The sequence below is a fragment of the Pleurodeles waltl genome, chromosome 4_1 (assembly GCF_031143425.1).
Source record: "Pleurodeles waltl isolate 20211129_DDA chromosome 4_1, aPleWal1.hap1.20221129, whole genome shotgun sequence".
In the NCBI taxonomy this organism is placed as follows: domain Eukaryota; kingdom Metazoa; phylum Chordata; class Amphibia; order Caudata; family Salamandridae; genus Pleurodeles; species Pleurodeles waltl.
Genome location: NC_090442.1, coordinates 301,147,024 through 301,163,436, shown reverse-complemented (window position 1 = coordinate 301,163,436; position 16,413 = coordinate 301,147,024).

Sequence of the window (16,413 nt, the reverse complement as noted above, 5' to 3'; positions counted from 1 at the left end):
CACTGCAATGGCCACAAGTAACACAGTGTGGCCTAAATCATATAAGAAATCTCAAGACCATAAACAAATATATTGACATGTTGACATATAGGCTTTAATGTGCACTTTACCTCTTCTAACCTGTGGTAAAGGGCTTGTGCCTTCCCTTTTAAAGATGGTAAAATTAGCATATTCCTAATTGGTACATTGAATTTACTTTTAAGTACCTAGGCCCCTATTTATACTTTTTGAAGCAAACCAGTGCCGGCGCTGGTTTGCATCAAAAAATGTACCGCCGGCTAACGCCCTTCCAACGTGCCAGACGGGTGTCTTATTTATGGATTGACGTTAGCCGGCGGTGAGGCCTGGTTAGAGTAAAAAAAATGACTCTAACCGGGCAACCCCCAAGAATGGGGGTTGTGCGTCAAAAAATGGTGCAAGTCAGGTTAGAGTCAAAAGTCATGGCTCTAACCGGAATTCCGCCATTTTTTGACCCACAACCCCCATTGAAATGACTCCTGTCTTAGGAAAGACAGGAGTCATGCCCCTCTGCCCAATGACCATGGTCATTGGGCACAGTGGGGGGGGCCAAGTTAGCCACCCCCATGCCACTTAAACAAAAAATACAAAATGTATTACCTCTACTTACCTGTACTTACCTGCGATGGGTCCCCCCATCCATGGGTGTCCTCCAGGGGTGGGCGAGGGTGGCAGGGGATGTCCCTGGGGGCAGGGAAGGGCACCTGTGGACTGCTTCCATGGTCAGAGACCATCGAAATGAGCCCACAGGTCCCTTAATGCCTGCCCTCACCCAGGGGTTAAAAAACGGCGCAAATCAGGCAGTGCGCCATTTTTTAAGGCCAGCCCCCTCCTGTGCGTCAAAATGACGTGGGAGTATAAATAAGACGCACATGCCTTAAAGTCATTTTTTGGACAGGAACGCCTACCTTGCATGTCATTAACGCAAGGCAGTTTCACGCATCCAGAAAATGACGCACAGTGCTGAATTTTGCCGTTCGTGGGGTCGTGCGTCAAAGTATAAATATGGTGTTAGGTTTACGTCAAATTTGCGCCAAAATTTTGACGCAAATTCGGCACAGAGTATAAATATGGGCCCTAGTATATGATGCTACATGTACCCAGTCCTATACGGTAATGCTACTAATGGGCTGCAGCACTCATTGAGCCACCCAGTATAGTAGCACTAGAAAACATGCCTCAAGGTCTGCCCCTGCAGCCTGGGTGGGTAGCTGTAAACTGCCATTTTGACATGGCAAAATAAATATTTTACCAGGCCTCAACCTTCGTTCTTAATACCTATAAGTCCTCCCCATTCTCCTAAGGTAGATCATAAATGCCGATAAGGAAAGGTGCATGGTATTTTAAAAGTAAGACATGTATATTTAGTGGCAGATTTATCAAAGGGTTGCATCGCTTTTGTGCCATGCAACCTGGGGCAAAGGGGACACAACCATTTACTTTGATTTATCAAGCCACGCAAAGCCACCTTGCATGGCCCTGAGTGGCCTGATAAATCCAGAGTAATGCGATGCAGCGTAAATCACTACATTGCATTACTCTGCCCAAGGGAGGAGTTCCATGGGTGGTGCGTGGGTGTTCCCACGCAAAACCTATGAATTTTGACGCATTCACAGATTTACCATAAGTGGTAGACCTGGGAATGAACCAAAACACATATGCCTCCCCAGGTGAGGCCTAACAAGGAGAAATATGTTTATTTCTCCTTGTTTATTTCCTCTTTCTATGTGTGCTGCATTTTCCAGCATATATAGAAAGAGGAAAGTGCCTCAGGGGATTGTTTTTGTACAGGAAGGTACACATCCCTGCCCAAAGACAATACTGCTTAGAATGCAGGCACCCTTGCACCATGGTGTAAGAGTGCCTGCACTGGCGCTAGGCAGCACAATTTGCGCTACTGCAGGGAAAAGCCAGGCATGCACCGTGCAATGTTAAGTATGGCGCACTCCAGCCCTTTCCCTTTTAAGCAGTGCAGGGCAGCAAGATGACTTGCTGTGCTGCACTGCGTGACTTTTTGATAAATGTGCCCCTCAATGTTTTACATACTTTGGCAGTGAAAAACCTCAAAAGTAAATTTTCACTGTGGCAAGGCTGGCCCTTCTATAGAAAAACACTAGGTTACACTATAACACTTGTTAGCACTTAATTTGAGCTTGGGGGCTGTTTGAAAGTTGTTTCATTTTAATAGTAATTTAAAATCCAACTTAATGGTCATGTCTGTCTTTATATTACTATTTTATGACACTTTTAGAAAGCTGTCATTTTCCATTTGAAGCCAAATTGACATTTCTGCCAGTGTCACGACTGCTGGTGGCTCTTCTGTGGTGAGATGTGGATTGCTCCCAGCCAGTGGACAAAGGGCTTGGGTATGGGAACGTATTTTGGTTCCTTAAGCAGGTTGACCTGAGGGCCATGCCCAGCCAATTCATGAGATTCATAAGGTGCCTACCCAGTCACTGGCAGGTATAGCTCACACCTAGGCCTGCCTCTCTTTTGTCTGACCAGTAGCTTGGCTCAGAACCCAGTTGGAGGCGAAGCTGCCACAGAATTAGTCTGGAGTGACCACAAGGGAGGGTTTTTCCCTTTCTATGGTCTCGCCTCTGGGTGGTTACAGGGAGCTCTGATCAATAGAAGAAGGGTTCTGCCATGCTGGTGTTAAGGAAAGAGGAGTACTGTGGGATAGCTTGCAGTAAAACACACAGGAAGTGCTGAAAAATTGGGTAGGGTCACCACTGGGAACTTTTATCCCATTGGTTAGGGAGTGGCCAGGAGTTTCCTCCACCCACAGCCTTGGACTCAGGATAGGTGTGTCACCCCAGTGCCCTCCTCGGAACACTCCTGCACCTGTGGAAAATCAGAAGAAGGACTGCTCTGCTGTCTGAAGAACCTGAAGGAAGACAGGTCCTGCTTGTCTTAAACAGGACCCCAGAAGTGACCCCAAGTGTCAGTTGGCTGACCTCCTGTCTGAGTTACAGGGACACAACAAGCATCCAGTTGGCCAGTTACAACGGGACCTGTTCTGGACCTTACTGATGGCAAGGCTGTTTACGTGAGTCCCAGAGCCCTGTAGTGACTCTCCAGGTCTTGGACCCATGGCTAGTCTATGACCCTCAGATTGTACTCCTTTTGTCCAACATGCAAATGTTGAGACTTAGAAACATTTGCCAAGTTTCTGCCTGGAGAACCAACAGAGACCAAGATTATTGTCAAAGCCAAAACCATCTACATTGAATAGCCAGGCGGCCTCAGCTTATATAGAATATAGAAAGTTCACTGGGGCCTACGCTGAGCAGCAACTCACCGAAATCAAGCTTTCCTAGGCAGAAACGTCAGACTTCACCTGCTCTGAGCTTCCCTGCCTCTGTCAACAGCAGCACCAGGACCCCGCTCTTCAGAAATCCACTGTTGTCAAACCCAGCTTTGGTTCCAGCTTGACTCATCAACAACCACTTTTTCGACAAAAAAATGTCTATATCTTAAGATAAACTTTCCACCAGGACAAACTTGGTCCCTGTATCCGATGAGATCCATAATGATCAGCCTTAACATTTGACTTTTACCGGGTCTAGCGCAGGCAGATAACTGAGGTTCGTGCTTTGTGCTTTTTGGCACTATTTTTAATTAAATCTTTAAAAATTAATATCTCTGCTTCTACTTATTGGATTTCTGTTGTTTTGGTGTCATTTTGTTTGCTGAAATACACTATGGGCCTCATTACAACATTGGCGGGCGGTGGTTGAAACCGCTGGGCGGCCGCCAATGCCGCCACACTCACGCGGTGCCCATTTTGACATCCCCGCTGGGCCGGCGGGCGGAAACCAAGTTTCCGCCCGCCGGCCCAGCGGGGATGTGGGCCGCAACACAGGAGCCAGCTCCAAATGGAGCCGGCGCTGTTGCGGCCGTGCGACGGGTGCAGTTGCACCCGTCGCGCTTTTCACTGTCTGCATAGCAGACAGTGAAAATCCGCATGGGGCCCTGTCAGGGGGCCCCATGACTCCCCGTACCACCAGCCTTTTCCTGGCGGTTCAAACCGCCAGAAAAAAGGCTGGCGGTCGGGGACTCGTAATCCCCAGGGCAGCGCTGCTAGCAGCGCTGCCCAGGCAGATTATCACCGCCACGGTCGTAATGTGCCAGGAAGCACCGCCAGCCTGTTGGCGGTGCTTCCGTCATTTTAGCCCTGGCGGTCATGCACCGCCAGGGTCAAAATGACCCCCAATATATCTTTCTAAATTTGAAAATTGCTAAGGAGTTTCACTGTAATAATATCTATATCTCCATCCACCACCAGCCATTACGGATGTAGGTATCACTACCAGAAAACTCCCTGACAATTGTGTGACTAGAGGAATTGCCTTCTTCCAGACAGACCATGAAGCTAGAATAAACACATATTAGCGTCCCCAAAGTGAAGAGCAGTGGAGCATTACAAAGACCTGTGCCACTGACCTAAGGGTGAGCTCCCAGGGTCCATAAGTATCTTCAGTATAGGCAGCTAAATTGCTCCCTGAAACAGAGGGAGTCAGAAGTAACAGCGCGTGAATGGCTAAGCATCTAGTGGCAACAATCAGACTGATGCTAGGAAAAGCATTGTCAAAAAACTGCACTAGCACGTGAACATAACTGCTGTTTGGGTGTTGGAATAGGACTGGGCCCAAAGAAGAATCCTGTCTGCAAGATTGCCAGGATGGCAAACATTGTAACGTAGCTGCAGGCTCATCTTCACTGGTACTGCTGCTACTTACCTGTGGCAGGTGTCGGCGCATTGCACAAAGCACACATACACGAGCTGGTCAGGAGAAGGGCGTCTCCCCCTCTGTGGACCACAGAAGACTAAACTCCCCCGCGAGCAATGTCAGGAGGCATTACCTGCCGCAAGAACTTCTTACAATAAAAAAATTAAAATAACATTTACCCAAAATGGGGAGGGTGGGGGATACTGTGAGCTAACAATAACTGTCAGGAACCTGAAAAAGGAGATCTGCCCTTAGTACCACTGATACTCCCCCATTCCAGGGTGAAGGCTCAATGTGCTTAACCAACTGAGACTGTCCCCGAGATTACTGTGTGCACTGGTCCCACCAGTACCCATAGAAAATGCCTGCTGTCATTTACGCTCAATTGTTGTGTATGCAATCATAAAGTATTTTTCTTTTTAACGAACTCAAATACGGACCTAGCAGTGACTTATTAATGGTTATTTGCTGTTTATTGAGTTCTGAGTTTCTAACCACACACCACATCCCTAAGTAAGACCTGGATTGCTAGTCCTCACTACTGGGAAAGTCAACTGCTGAAGGGGTATACTTGGTGACCAGCTCTGGGCCCAATAGTAAGGTTTAAGACAAAGGACACTAGTGAGGGGGGCGTGGCCGGCAAAATGGCCGAGTAGTTGCACCCGGCCCACACTCCACACCTGCATTAAGTCATCCTGCGACATCCTGCCGAGTCTAGTGGGTCCATTGTTAACCCACCTCACCACAGACTTGTTTACACTGAAGCTGTGAGCCACCGAAATGCATTTCGGTCAAGTCAGAGCCACCTGACACCAAGATGGCGGAGCCGGACCGCTGAGGGCCCAGCCTCGCTCCTGAACGTGGAGGCCTGGGAGTGGCGCACTGAGAGTGGGCCACCACGGACACATCCCTGGGAGAGATCCACTCAGGTCGACGGTCTAGACCGGTGGCGTCCCACAGCGGGGCACTTAATTGGTGGCACCGGGACTATCGAAGGCAGGGGAAGGCCGGCCTTGCTTCCCAAAGGCTGGGGGTCAAGCCCCCAAAAGGCGGTCAGGGCCAGAGAGAGTGAGGTGAAGCATATTTGCTGGAATTGGGAGTAGGGTGCGGGTAAGCTGGGGGGAGTGGGGCTCCCGGCCCTTTGAAGGGCCTGTGAACAGACTGATCCAGCAATTCAAACCCTTGCCCAGAAATACATCATGGCCCACGCTGAGTGGTGGTGGACGGAACACCCTCACCCACCGGCCTGCATTTTTCACCAGGACGTCTTATCCCAACAAGACCCGGAAAGGTCGAGAAACAATACATGAGAGACCCAGCAGTAAGCACCGGCACACATACTAGGAGCTCCTCCCCTGCCCTGCAGTAGACAGAAACTTGGGGCCACCTTCTCCCCTCTTCCTTCCTGGATCGTGCAACGGTGTTGCGGCATCCACCCACCTGCGGTGGTGGGTGAAGGGACATAATTCTGGACAATAGTAAGGTGCACAGGGATAGTGCTCCTATATCAATAGTTTTACCCCAGAATCCAGGTCTCCTTGTAACGCACCGGGGGTTGCAGAAAGATGGGAAAAGATAAACCTCAGAGGGGGATGCAATCTAACAAAATAGTGCAGAATACCATTCCCGGCCAAGGAACAAGAGACCGAAGGGCGGAGGACCCTCATAATGTGGAAGACAGACCTCAAACACAGGACACCCATGAAATCCTGGAAGCCATACGCAGCACCAGATTAGCACTTGAGGGGAAAATGGACACAATGGCTATAGACATTTACCATTTGAGACTCGACTTGTGCAAAGTGGCGGAAAGAGTCACGTCCACGGAAGAGGGTGTCGTTGAACTTCAAAATACAGTCCGAACACTTCAAGCCAACATGGAAATGCTCCAAGCTGAAGCAACACAAATGGCAGCCCATGTGGAGGACGCAAGGGAACGTTCCCGGAGGAATAACCTGTGATTCCTAGGTTTTCCGGAGAGGGCGGAAGGACCCTCAGCGAGCTGTTCCTGGAGGAATGGACTCCGAAAGCATTGAAATCAATCCGACTGTCTCATTTTTTCTTGATTGAAAGAGCACATAGAACTCTGGCCCCACTACCCCAAACCGGCAGCTTCCCCACAGGCGATTGTTGCCCGAATGTTCAATCATAGGGAAGGGGACGTGATACTCCACCACATTAGAAGACACGGTCCCCCCGGTATGAGGACAGGGAGATTCATATCTACCCAGACTATACAAAAAAAGTCCAAGATCTACGTAACAGTTTCCTTGGAGTGAAGCGTAGGTTAAGGGAGCATGATATTCGGTATAGCTTGATCTTCCCTGCCAGACTGCGAGTGCAGCATGCAGCAAAAGCACTGTTTTGTGAGACTCCTTGAGCTACAACAGATTGAATGGACTCCATAGGGCTGAAACAGACTCTACCCAATCGGAAACTAACTGGTGGCTTAAAGAAAGATCGCTGACGTGAAAAGAACTGCAGAACACCCTCCTCCAAACTGGGAGGGGGGACGAACCTACAGGGAAAATAGTGGTCTTGGACGATGGCACATTCAGAGCAGAATCCAATCATCTAACAAAAAGAAATCCTTTCTCGCCGCTCGCATTGACAAAGAACATGCACGGAGAGGATGAGGATAGAGGACATGATAGTCAAGGCTGAAGTTGTAAAAGGCGGGATGGAACTTGAACTCTCAAAGAGTGACTTGAAGGGCTGACACGGGAGGTGCTGGTGCAGAATTTGCTCCCAAAGACAGTTTTTCATAAGAACAGGTGGCAGTAAAAATAGCAGGTTTTACCAGGGTCCTGGCTCTTGCAAGGCGACGATCCCTCATTGGGAGTTGGCACCAGGTGTGGGCTCGGGCACTCTGGTTGCGTTGTTTATCTAACAGTTTCATACTACATATTGTATTGAATTAAAGGGCAGGGATTACTACAGTGGGGCGGGACTCACTGCTCTCCTGTTTACTTTTGAACTGGGGCGATGGGGGGGTCACTGCCTGTGAGAGGGTGGGGTTGGGATTGTTGCTGTTTTTTTGGTTGCCAGTTTGAAAGCAATGCTTATGTTCGTGAAGTTGGGGTATTAAGGGGGGTGGAAATGACCTTGCCAGCATGCCACTTACTAGACTTTCACCCAGGGGTTGTTCACCGCACCACCAAAACAAATGTCGAGACTACAGAATGATTACAAAATTATGACCTAGAATGTTCGTGGGTTACATAAATATGTCAAACGTAACAGAGTGTATGCTTATCTAAAAAGGTATGAGGTATCGTTCACTTTGCTGCAAGAAACACACTTGCGGGGTGATTGTATACAGTACCTTTAAAGACGTTGGAGGGGCCAGTTGTTCGCCACTTCCTATTCTGGTTACGCAAGAGGGTCTCTGATATGGGTTGCTCCAGGGGTCCCATTTAGGCTTTTTAGGACTCTCAGTGATAAGGAAGGCAGACATACACTGATTTAAGGCAAGCTTGACACTCACCCCCTGAGTATAGTGAATGTATATGCTCCAAATGGGGATGTGTGGGAGTTTTTTGGGGGAATGCTGGGACAACTTCACCCTTCCCCAGACACAGGGATCCTAATGGCAGGGGATTTTAATTGTGTTTTGAATGCCGAGTTAGACAGAAACCGGCCATGCCTGGGCACTAAGCCAAAGGCTACAGAGGCTCTGAGGATGTTGCAGGAAGGTCTCGGGCTTATAGACCTTTGGAGGAGTCGGGACCCCACAGCCCGGGCCTTTCCTGTCCAGCAGCCAATATATATAGCCGTTTAGATTACGTATTTACACAAGCATCAGAAGCACACAATATTTCTGGGGCCCAATATCTGAGGAGATACCTGTCGACTCGACAAGCATAACCGATCAGTCGGTCGGGGTCGGTGGTATCAGGAGAGCGACAAGTCAGGACGCCTACTGGTGCGCACTATCAGGACTGAACACCAGCCCCAGCCAATCCTAGAAATGCGAGATGAGCAGGGAAAATTTGCACACACACAACAGGCTATTAATAAAATATTTGCAGCACATCTACAGAGGGCATTCACAGACGATCTGGGAGTAGGAGCGGCTGCGTAATTACATGCAGATGGTCCCGCTTCCAAAACTGACCCCTAGGGGCACCGATCGGCCGGTCGGAACTCTTGGAAGCCATAGGAGCTTTAAAATCTGCTAAATCTCCTGGTCCCGATAATTTCCTGATGAATTCTATCATGATTTCTCCGAAATTGTGGTATATAGGCTCCTGGAAGTCTATAACGAGGCGATGAACAGGGAGGACTTGCCGGGATCCATGAAAGAGGCCCTCATAGTGGTGATACCAAAGCCAGACAAAGATCCTGCCAAGCCCGGTGCCTAAAGACCCATTTCAATGTTGAATGTAAATCTCAAGGTGCTTAGTCATGTACTAGCGACAAGGTTTCAGCCTTTTCTCCCCCAGTTGGTTCATGACAACCAGTCGGACTTCATTCCGCGAAGGAATACTTTGCGTGATATTCGCCGACTGACTCATGTCATCCACTACCTACAGAGGGAAGATGAAGATCTACGCCCTGGCCTTTTTGGACATACAGCAGGCGTTCGATACCGTTAGCTGGAGGTATGTCTGGGAAGTGTTGGAAGCTTTTGCCTGGACCCACAATGCATTAAATGGTTAAAACTTCTCTATAAGACCCCACAGGCCAGGGTTCGTACAGTCTCTGCAGCAATTGAGCTTTGGAGGGCAGCCCTTTATTGCCCCTGATCTTTGCGCTGGCGATAGAGCCGCTGGCCTGTAGACTCTGACAGGAACTCAGTGGTTGGGGGATTCAGGTGGGAGCTCTGGAACATTCCCTCTATGCAGACGATGCATTAATCTAAGCGGAAGTTGTCCCGAGGCTGCTGATGGAGCTTGAGGCATTTGCAATAGCCTCTAACCTCAGAGTGAATAAAACAAAATCTTTCCTATTTCCCTTGGGCAGATTGTTTGGCACCCCGGAGGAAGGCGCCTGCGGGTAGACCTGCCATGGGTGACGGATGGAATAGGATACCTGGGAATGTATATCACTTTGGACGAAGCCTCCCACTATTCAAAAATAATATGGGCAGAGTGATAGGCGGCTTGCAGAGATCCATCCCATTCTGGAACACTCTGAGATTATTCATGATGTGCAAGATTGCCCTTATGAAAATGGTGGTGCTGCTGAGATGCCTGTACAATATGCAGGGCACTTTCTATGAGATACCGCGAAAGATGTTCCGCGACTTGGATTCTTTCTAAGTGAATCTCCTTTGGAACGGGCGACAGAGCAGGGTGAGTCTTGACACACTGCGAAGAGAGGGTGGGCATGGAGGTCTTCAATTACCAGACCTGGAGTTATACTATCGGCACAGCTGCAACGCGCTGTGAGTTGGTTTGACCCGGACCCGAACTGGGAGCAAGCCCTCTTACTTACAACAGACGCTAGGCAACCACTGGGACTGTTATTGATGGGAGGGGAGACGCTTCTGACCGCCTGCCCCCACTTGATACGACTAATGGAATATGTGATGGAACAACTAGGTCATAAACAACTACTTACCTAAACCACTACTGCTGAACAACTAAAAAGTCTCTACAATGAAGTACTGAACAACTACTGTCTAAACAACGATTTTGCTTGAATAACTGTTGCCTGAACAACTAATTTTAAGGTAAGTTTTTCTTTTTATATTAAACAACTAATAAACCAATTAAAAAAAGAAAAACTTACCTTAAAATTAGGTGTTCAGGCAATCGTTATTCAGGCAAAATCGTTGTTTAGACAGTAGTTGTTTATGGTTTATTAGTTGTTAAGAATTTATATATATATATATATATATATATATATATATATATATATATATATATATATATTCTAAGCAACTAATAACGATTTTATATATATATATATATATATATATATATATATATATATATATATATATATATATATATATATACTGTATACATTCTAAACAACTAATAAACCATTAAAAAAAAGAAAAGCGTACCTTAAAATTTGTTGTTCAGGCAATCGTTATTCAAGCAAAATCATTGTTTAGACAGTAGTTGTTCAGTACTTCGTTGTAGAGACTTTTTAGTTGTTTAGCAGTAGTGGTTTAGGCAAGTAGTTATTTAGGACCTAGTTGTTCAGGATGTTTCCCCGCCTAATGGCGAGGCTGTGGAGGAAAACTGTACAAACAGTCCTGCAGAAGCACCCTTATGCCCCTGATCTCGATGTATGGATCCTACCCCCTTTCACACGGATCCAGCACTCATTGTCAATAGAACGCTGGCAGCGTGGTGGGTGTTTGATGCTAGCTGATTTGTATCCGAATGGGCGATTTATATCCCTTCACGGCGCTATGGAAACCTTTGCACTAGGTAGGGGACAGTATCTTCAGTATGCAAAGATTGCAGCCACGACGCAGCAGCTATGGCCAGCGTTCCTGGAGGCCCCAGTCCTCACACAGACACTCCACTGTTTTTTATCCATGGCGGGTGGGCGTAAATTAGTGGCACACTCATACTGAGCATTACAATCGGATAGACCGGTTAAACAGTTACAAATTGAGCAAAAATGGGAGTTGGAGGAGGGCGAACCGCTCTCGCCCCAAGGATTGGTCCCAAATCCACAAGGAAGTACAGAGGGTATTGGTCTGTGCCAGATTTAAACAAATACAATGCAACATAATACACATGACCTACCTCTCGCCCAGACAGCTTCACATAATTTACCCAACACGAGACTCCAATTGCCCAAAATGCCTTGAGGCTGACGTTTTACACATGCTTTCGTCGTGCAGGGGAGTTACGTACATTTTGGAGGGCTGTCACAGAACAAATTAGGGACACCACAAGATGGGACACTCCTCTGACAGTGAGTGGCTGTGTCCTGGGTTTGCTGCCCCGAGATCCAAAACGTAGACTTAGTAGGAAATTTGCAGTACTAGGCCTTACCATGGCTAAAAGAAGAATTGCAATTCACTGGATAAGTAATCAGATCCCAACTAAGAAACGCTGGCTGGGAGGACTTGAGAGAGTGGGCAGGGGTGGAAGAAATACATATGAGACAAACGAGTAGACATGCAAAACTACCAGAACTGCTTCTGGCATGGGGTCTCATGATTCAAGAGTTGTCAGGAACTGTGGAGGGCGGGCAATCGGGTTGGACCCCACACAGTGCCAAAGAGGGGAGGATGAATGAGCAAATGCCATTAGAATATAACCCATGGATGAATCCACAATCCAGGTCGATAACCCACTTGGGGGAGAAACAAAAGAAATACTTCAGTGGAATAGAATGGCATTGTGAGGGGTAGATATTCTCTGTACAGCCCAGGCATGGTAGGGGGGAGGCTGGGATGTGAGAGGCGGAAAGTTAGAAGCATCAGGAGTTGACTTTTTTGTATGTTTAATGCTCCTATTTCTCATATAAGGCAACATAACAAAGGAGAAACAGAGGTCAGAATGTTGACATGTGATGCTGTTCTGTAATGATAATCGAGTAGAAATATGGATCACAGATTTTGCATGATCGTTGTTTAATTCATGATGTACCTGTGTGGAGACATAATAATACACAGAAGGAAAAAAAAAGACACTAGTGATAAACATTCCTTAATCAACCGATCTGGGGCCAGTACCCCCTGACCCCCAGAGTCTCCTGGAAAAGTGCCACATCCTGGTCTCAAGTAAGCCATATTCAAAATGCTTTTGATAGCAATTTACTGTAGTGTGTAAACCACATGGATGCTAAATATCCCAGTGAGGGAAGATGACAAAATAATACCTTTCTCGTGTGCAACAGTGATTCTTTATGTGTGGTTAGCAGAGCCAGTTTTTTTATACAGACATTTATTTTGTTGTGCTACCTGCTACCAGCACAGTAGGGAGATTTATTTGTCAGGATTTTTGTGTGTTTTGAAATTTGTACCAGGGGCATTACCGTGTTAACAACAGTTTTTGTATAGCTGTTATGTACTTTATGTGTAGAAGGTTCACAGAGGTAAATGCCCTATGTATGATGAACTATGTAGGTTCTGAGCTCTTTTGAAACAACCATCGAATTACACACAACAGCAGCAGAGATAACAAAGTCTTGTAAGTATATATACTTTCAAACAGTAGAGGTATTGGAACTGAAGAGTGCTTTTTTGGCACAATGAGTGTTATGTGCTGCTTTCTGTCACTTTGTGTTGAGCGGGAGTTACATGGGTATGAAATGAATCGGTCACCCCAAACACCCATAATTTAGATGCAAAGCCAGTCTACTAAGATAGCCAGACTGGGCTCTGAATAAAAACAACTGTATCCTTTTAAGCAGGTGCTAGGGTGGGGACACACTTGCATGTGCGCTTAGCACACATCCACAAAGTAGAATGTCTTAGAATTTTTCTAGGCATAGGATTTCATACTGGAAGAGGATGCTTCCAGTACAATTCCTATGCTAGACATCACATACACACACCTCTGCACCATGGGACAAAAGTTGTGAGTGGTGATAAGCAGCTTGTTTGTGTGCCAATGTAGGGGGTAACAGCAGCACTATTCAGTTTTTAATAAATATGGCTACATCCTGCTCCTTTCTCATTGCGCAATGCAGTGAGCAACCAGTTGCCACTTTAACAGTATGCATGCAGTAAAAAAATAAAATAAAACTTAGCAGCTGGTAACTGCATTGCAATAATATTGTAGATAGCGTATCATTGTTTTAGAGTTTCCAAAATGGCTACCACATTTAGAAGCAACATGTTGGCCATCTTCTTATGATAAACAATGGTATGTTTTGGACAAAACTATTTCAAAATGGCTTCCTCGTTTAGAAGGATTGGTCATGCAGGATCCGGCAGACTGCGGATGAAAAAAACACCAAGCAAAGACCCAGTAGCGCTGTCAGGGGAGCTGCGGTGAGCTGCAGTGTGCTTTAAAAAGTAATAAAAAGGGAGACAACATGAACAGGGACCCATCAAAATAGAAAGTGGAGCTTGTTTTCAGAAATATTTGATCAGGCAAAATGGTGTCACTAATAGGGAAATTGTGCACTCATTTCCAGGCAGCTGTCATCAGGCAAAATAAATCACTCATAGGATCATGACATTGAATTCTGAAGTCGGCTGGCCCATAGCCTTTTGTATCCTCCCACCACTGGAAAGAGATTACAAATTACACTCAAGCAGACCAGTGGCAGAAAAGGGATGATCCAAAGTCTTCGATGTACATTTACATTTATATTTATATGCATGCATTACCTGATTGATTTTTGTATATATTACAAGAGCCTGACACACAATTTTTTTTCTGTTCTTCTTAAGAGAGTCTATCAAGAATTATTTCGCAAAGTGATTAATTGACACCAAACTTCTTGCATACTAAGGTAATTAATGAGATACCATGTAATAAAATCCTGGTCTACAGGCACGCCAATTCGACTGTGTGCAGGTGCTGTGAATTGAACTTCCTGTAAATAGAGGGAGTCTGCACCTTGACAGACACCAATAGGCAGACCCACTCGCAATGTGTCCCTTGTGCCTGCCGAAGAGGTAAGCAACTTGCTCTTATATACCTTGATACAATAGCTGAGAAATGTCCTCAATGTAACGTTCTTTGGCCATGCACTAGGTACCACTACCAAGCTCATTGATCCAGGTGGCTCTCTCATACTTTTGGCCTAGAGAAACATATAGAATTTCGATGTAGTCTTACATAGCCCTGTGTGCTGTGCAGTGTGTTGGTTGGCAGGAACATACTTACATTAGTTAATAAAGTGTGATAACTTGTGCTCGATTACTAATATTGTAAATTATTTGACATTCTGCAAATTTCCTTGAAGGCTTTATAACAGTGATCTAACCTAATGTGTGTTAGTTACTCTTAGGTAAGGATCACATGCAACAATTGTAAGACATAAATTATCTTTTTCCTTTTAACTATGGTTTACTGCCTTGTAGGGATATGACTAGTAGTGTAAAAAATCGATTTGATGGCCTATCAATAAGGACCTCTGTCTTGATAAATGCCCTAGACCCAATTACAAGTGAGGACACAACTGTGTCCACAGCTTTATACTAAAACCAGGGATCAAACATAACACCTGACCTGCATCTTCCTGATTTTATACACTGAAACATCAATAAAATCTTAGCTTCCCCGGGTGCATTTTAAATCCGCCTTTTTAGAAAGGGTCCCAGTGCTCCCAACCAGTAGTTTGAATAATAAAAGAATCCAAGAATCATAACCTCCTAATCTCTAGGGTGGAATTCAGCACATCCTCCAAAATTTGGGACTTGTGATGAGAAGGAGCCCGATAATGGTGCATGCTTAATTATCTACCCAGGACCAGATACCCTTACAATGCTAGTTATGTTAAAACCTCCCACTCTCCCCCATTTGTATTATACAGTGTAAGAGCAGTAGTCCACTGTAGGAGTTTTGCTGACTTTTAAGAGTACTATGCAATTTCTCAGTACCTCTTTTCCACTGGAAGGCTGATATGGATTGAGACAGTGGGTGTCATCCTAAGTGTTTCAGCGGTATTAAGAGACCTGAGCATCACACAGGTCTTTAACCATGCCAGGGAGGATGCACTGCTTAATATTAAACATGATCAAATAAAAAAAGCTCGTAAAGATGATGACAGACTATCTCTGGGCAAAAGCATCCCCAGTGGGACTAAAGATGACCAATAAGCCCCAGAACTTCTTGGATAAAACAACATTTAGAAAAGATTGGTCCTGTATAGCTTGACACTGCATTTGGGACTGGCTTATCCTCATCAAAAACACCGGCATAATGGGATCCATTAGTGCTAAAATCACAGAAAAGGAGGAGAGGAGCACCTGAACATTAGTAACCCTAAGCAAATAGAAGAAATAAATAGTAAATAGTAAATTGGCACAGTTCACTGAATTCTTAACAAAATGACAAAACTAAGACAGGATTAAGAAGTATTCTCCCACAAATTCACATATTCCTATATAAAAATGACTACACATAAAACCTTCTCTAATACAGAGGAAACATAATCCTCCCAAGTAGCGAGTAAGACCAGAAAAACTGAACTTTCATTTCAGGGGAGAGCAGTATTGCAGATGAATAGATGGGTTGTAATAATTAACGCTATAGATGGACACAACCACCATATGGGGCCCAAACTTGTGGCAGAGGGCTTTTTTCTTTGTTAGGAAGAGGACGGGAAACAACACACTGTAACATGGGTACAAAACCCACCAATGATGGCCAATAGGGACAGGCCCAGCTAAGGAGCCAAGCATGAGTAATTTAGTTTTGAATCTTAGTGGTGTATAACTCACTGAATATGAACTTTAAGCTCTCAAGCTTTGGTTTTGTTCCGTATACAAAACATGTCCAGTTTACGTTAAGAAAAGAACTCTTCAATTTTGTTTTAAGAATTACTTTGATTTTTTTCATGGCAATCCTCCAACTGAGCCAATAAAGTTACAGGCTGGAGACAAATGTCTAACTATATTCCCTCTCTACCACTCCATATACTTCCTAATGTGATTAAGGCCTTTGAAAATGCTGTTGTAGGGAACCTGGAGAAATTTGAAAGTTAGGACCTATTCCATTTTTACATAACATTACTTAGCATGTCAATAGCCAAAATGGAGGGCCTATACATTCTTTAAGCACACCAT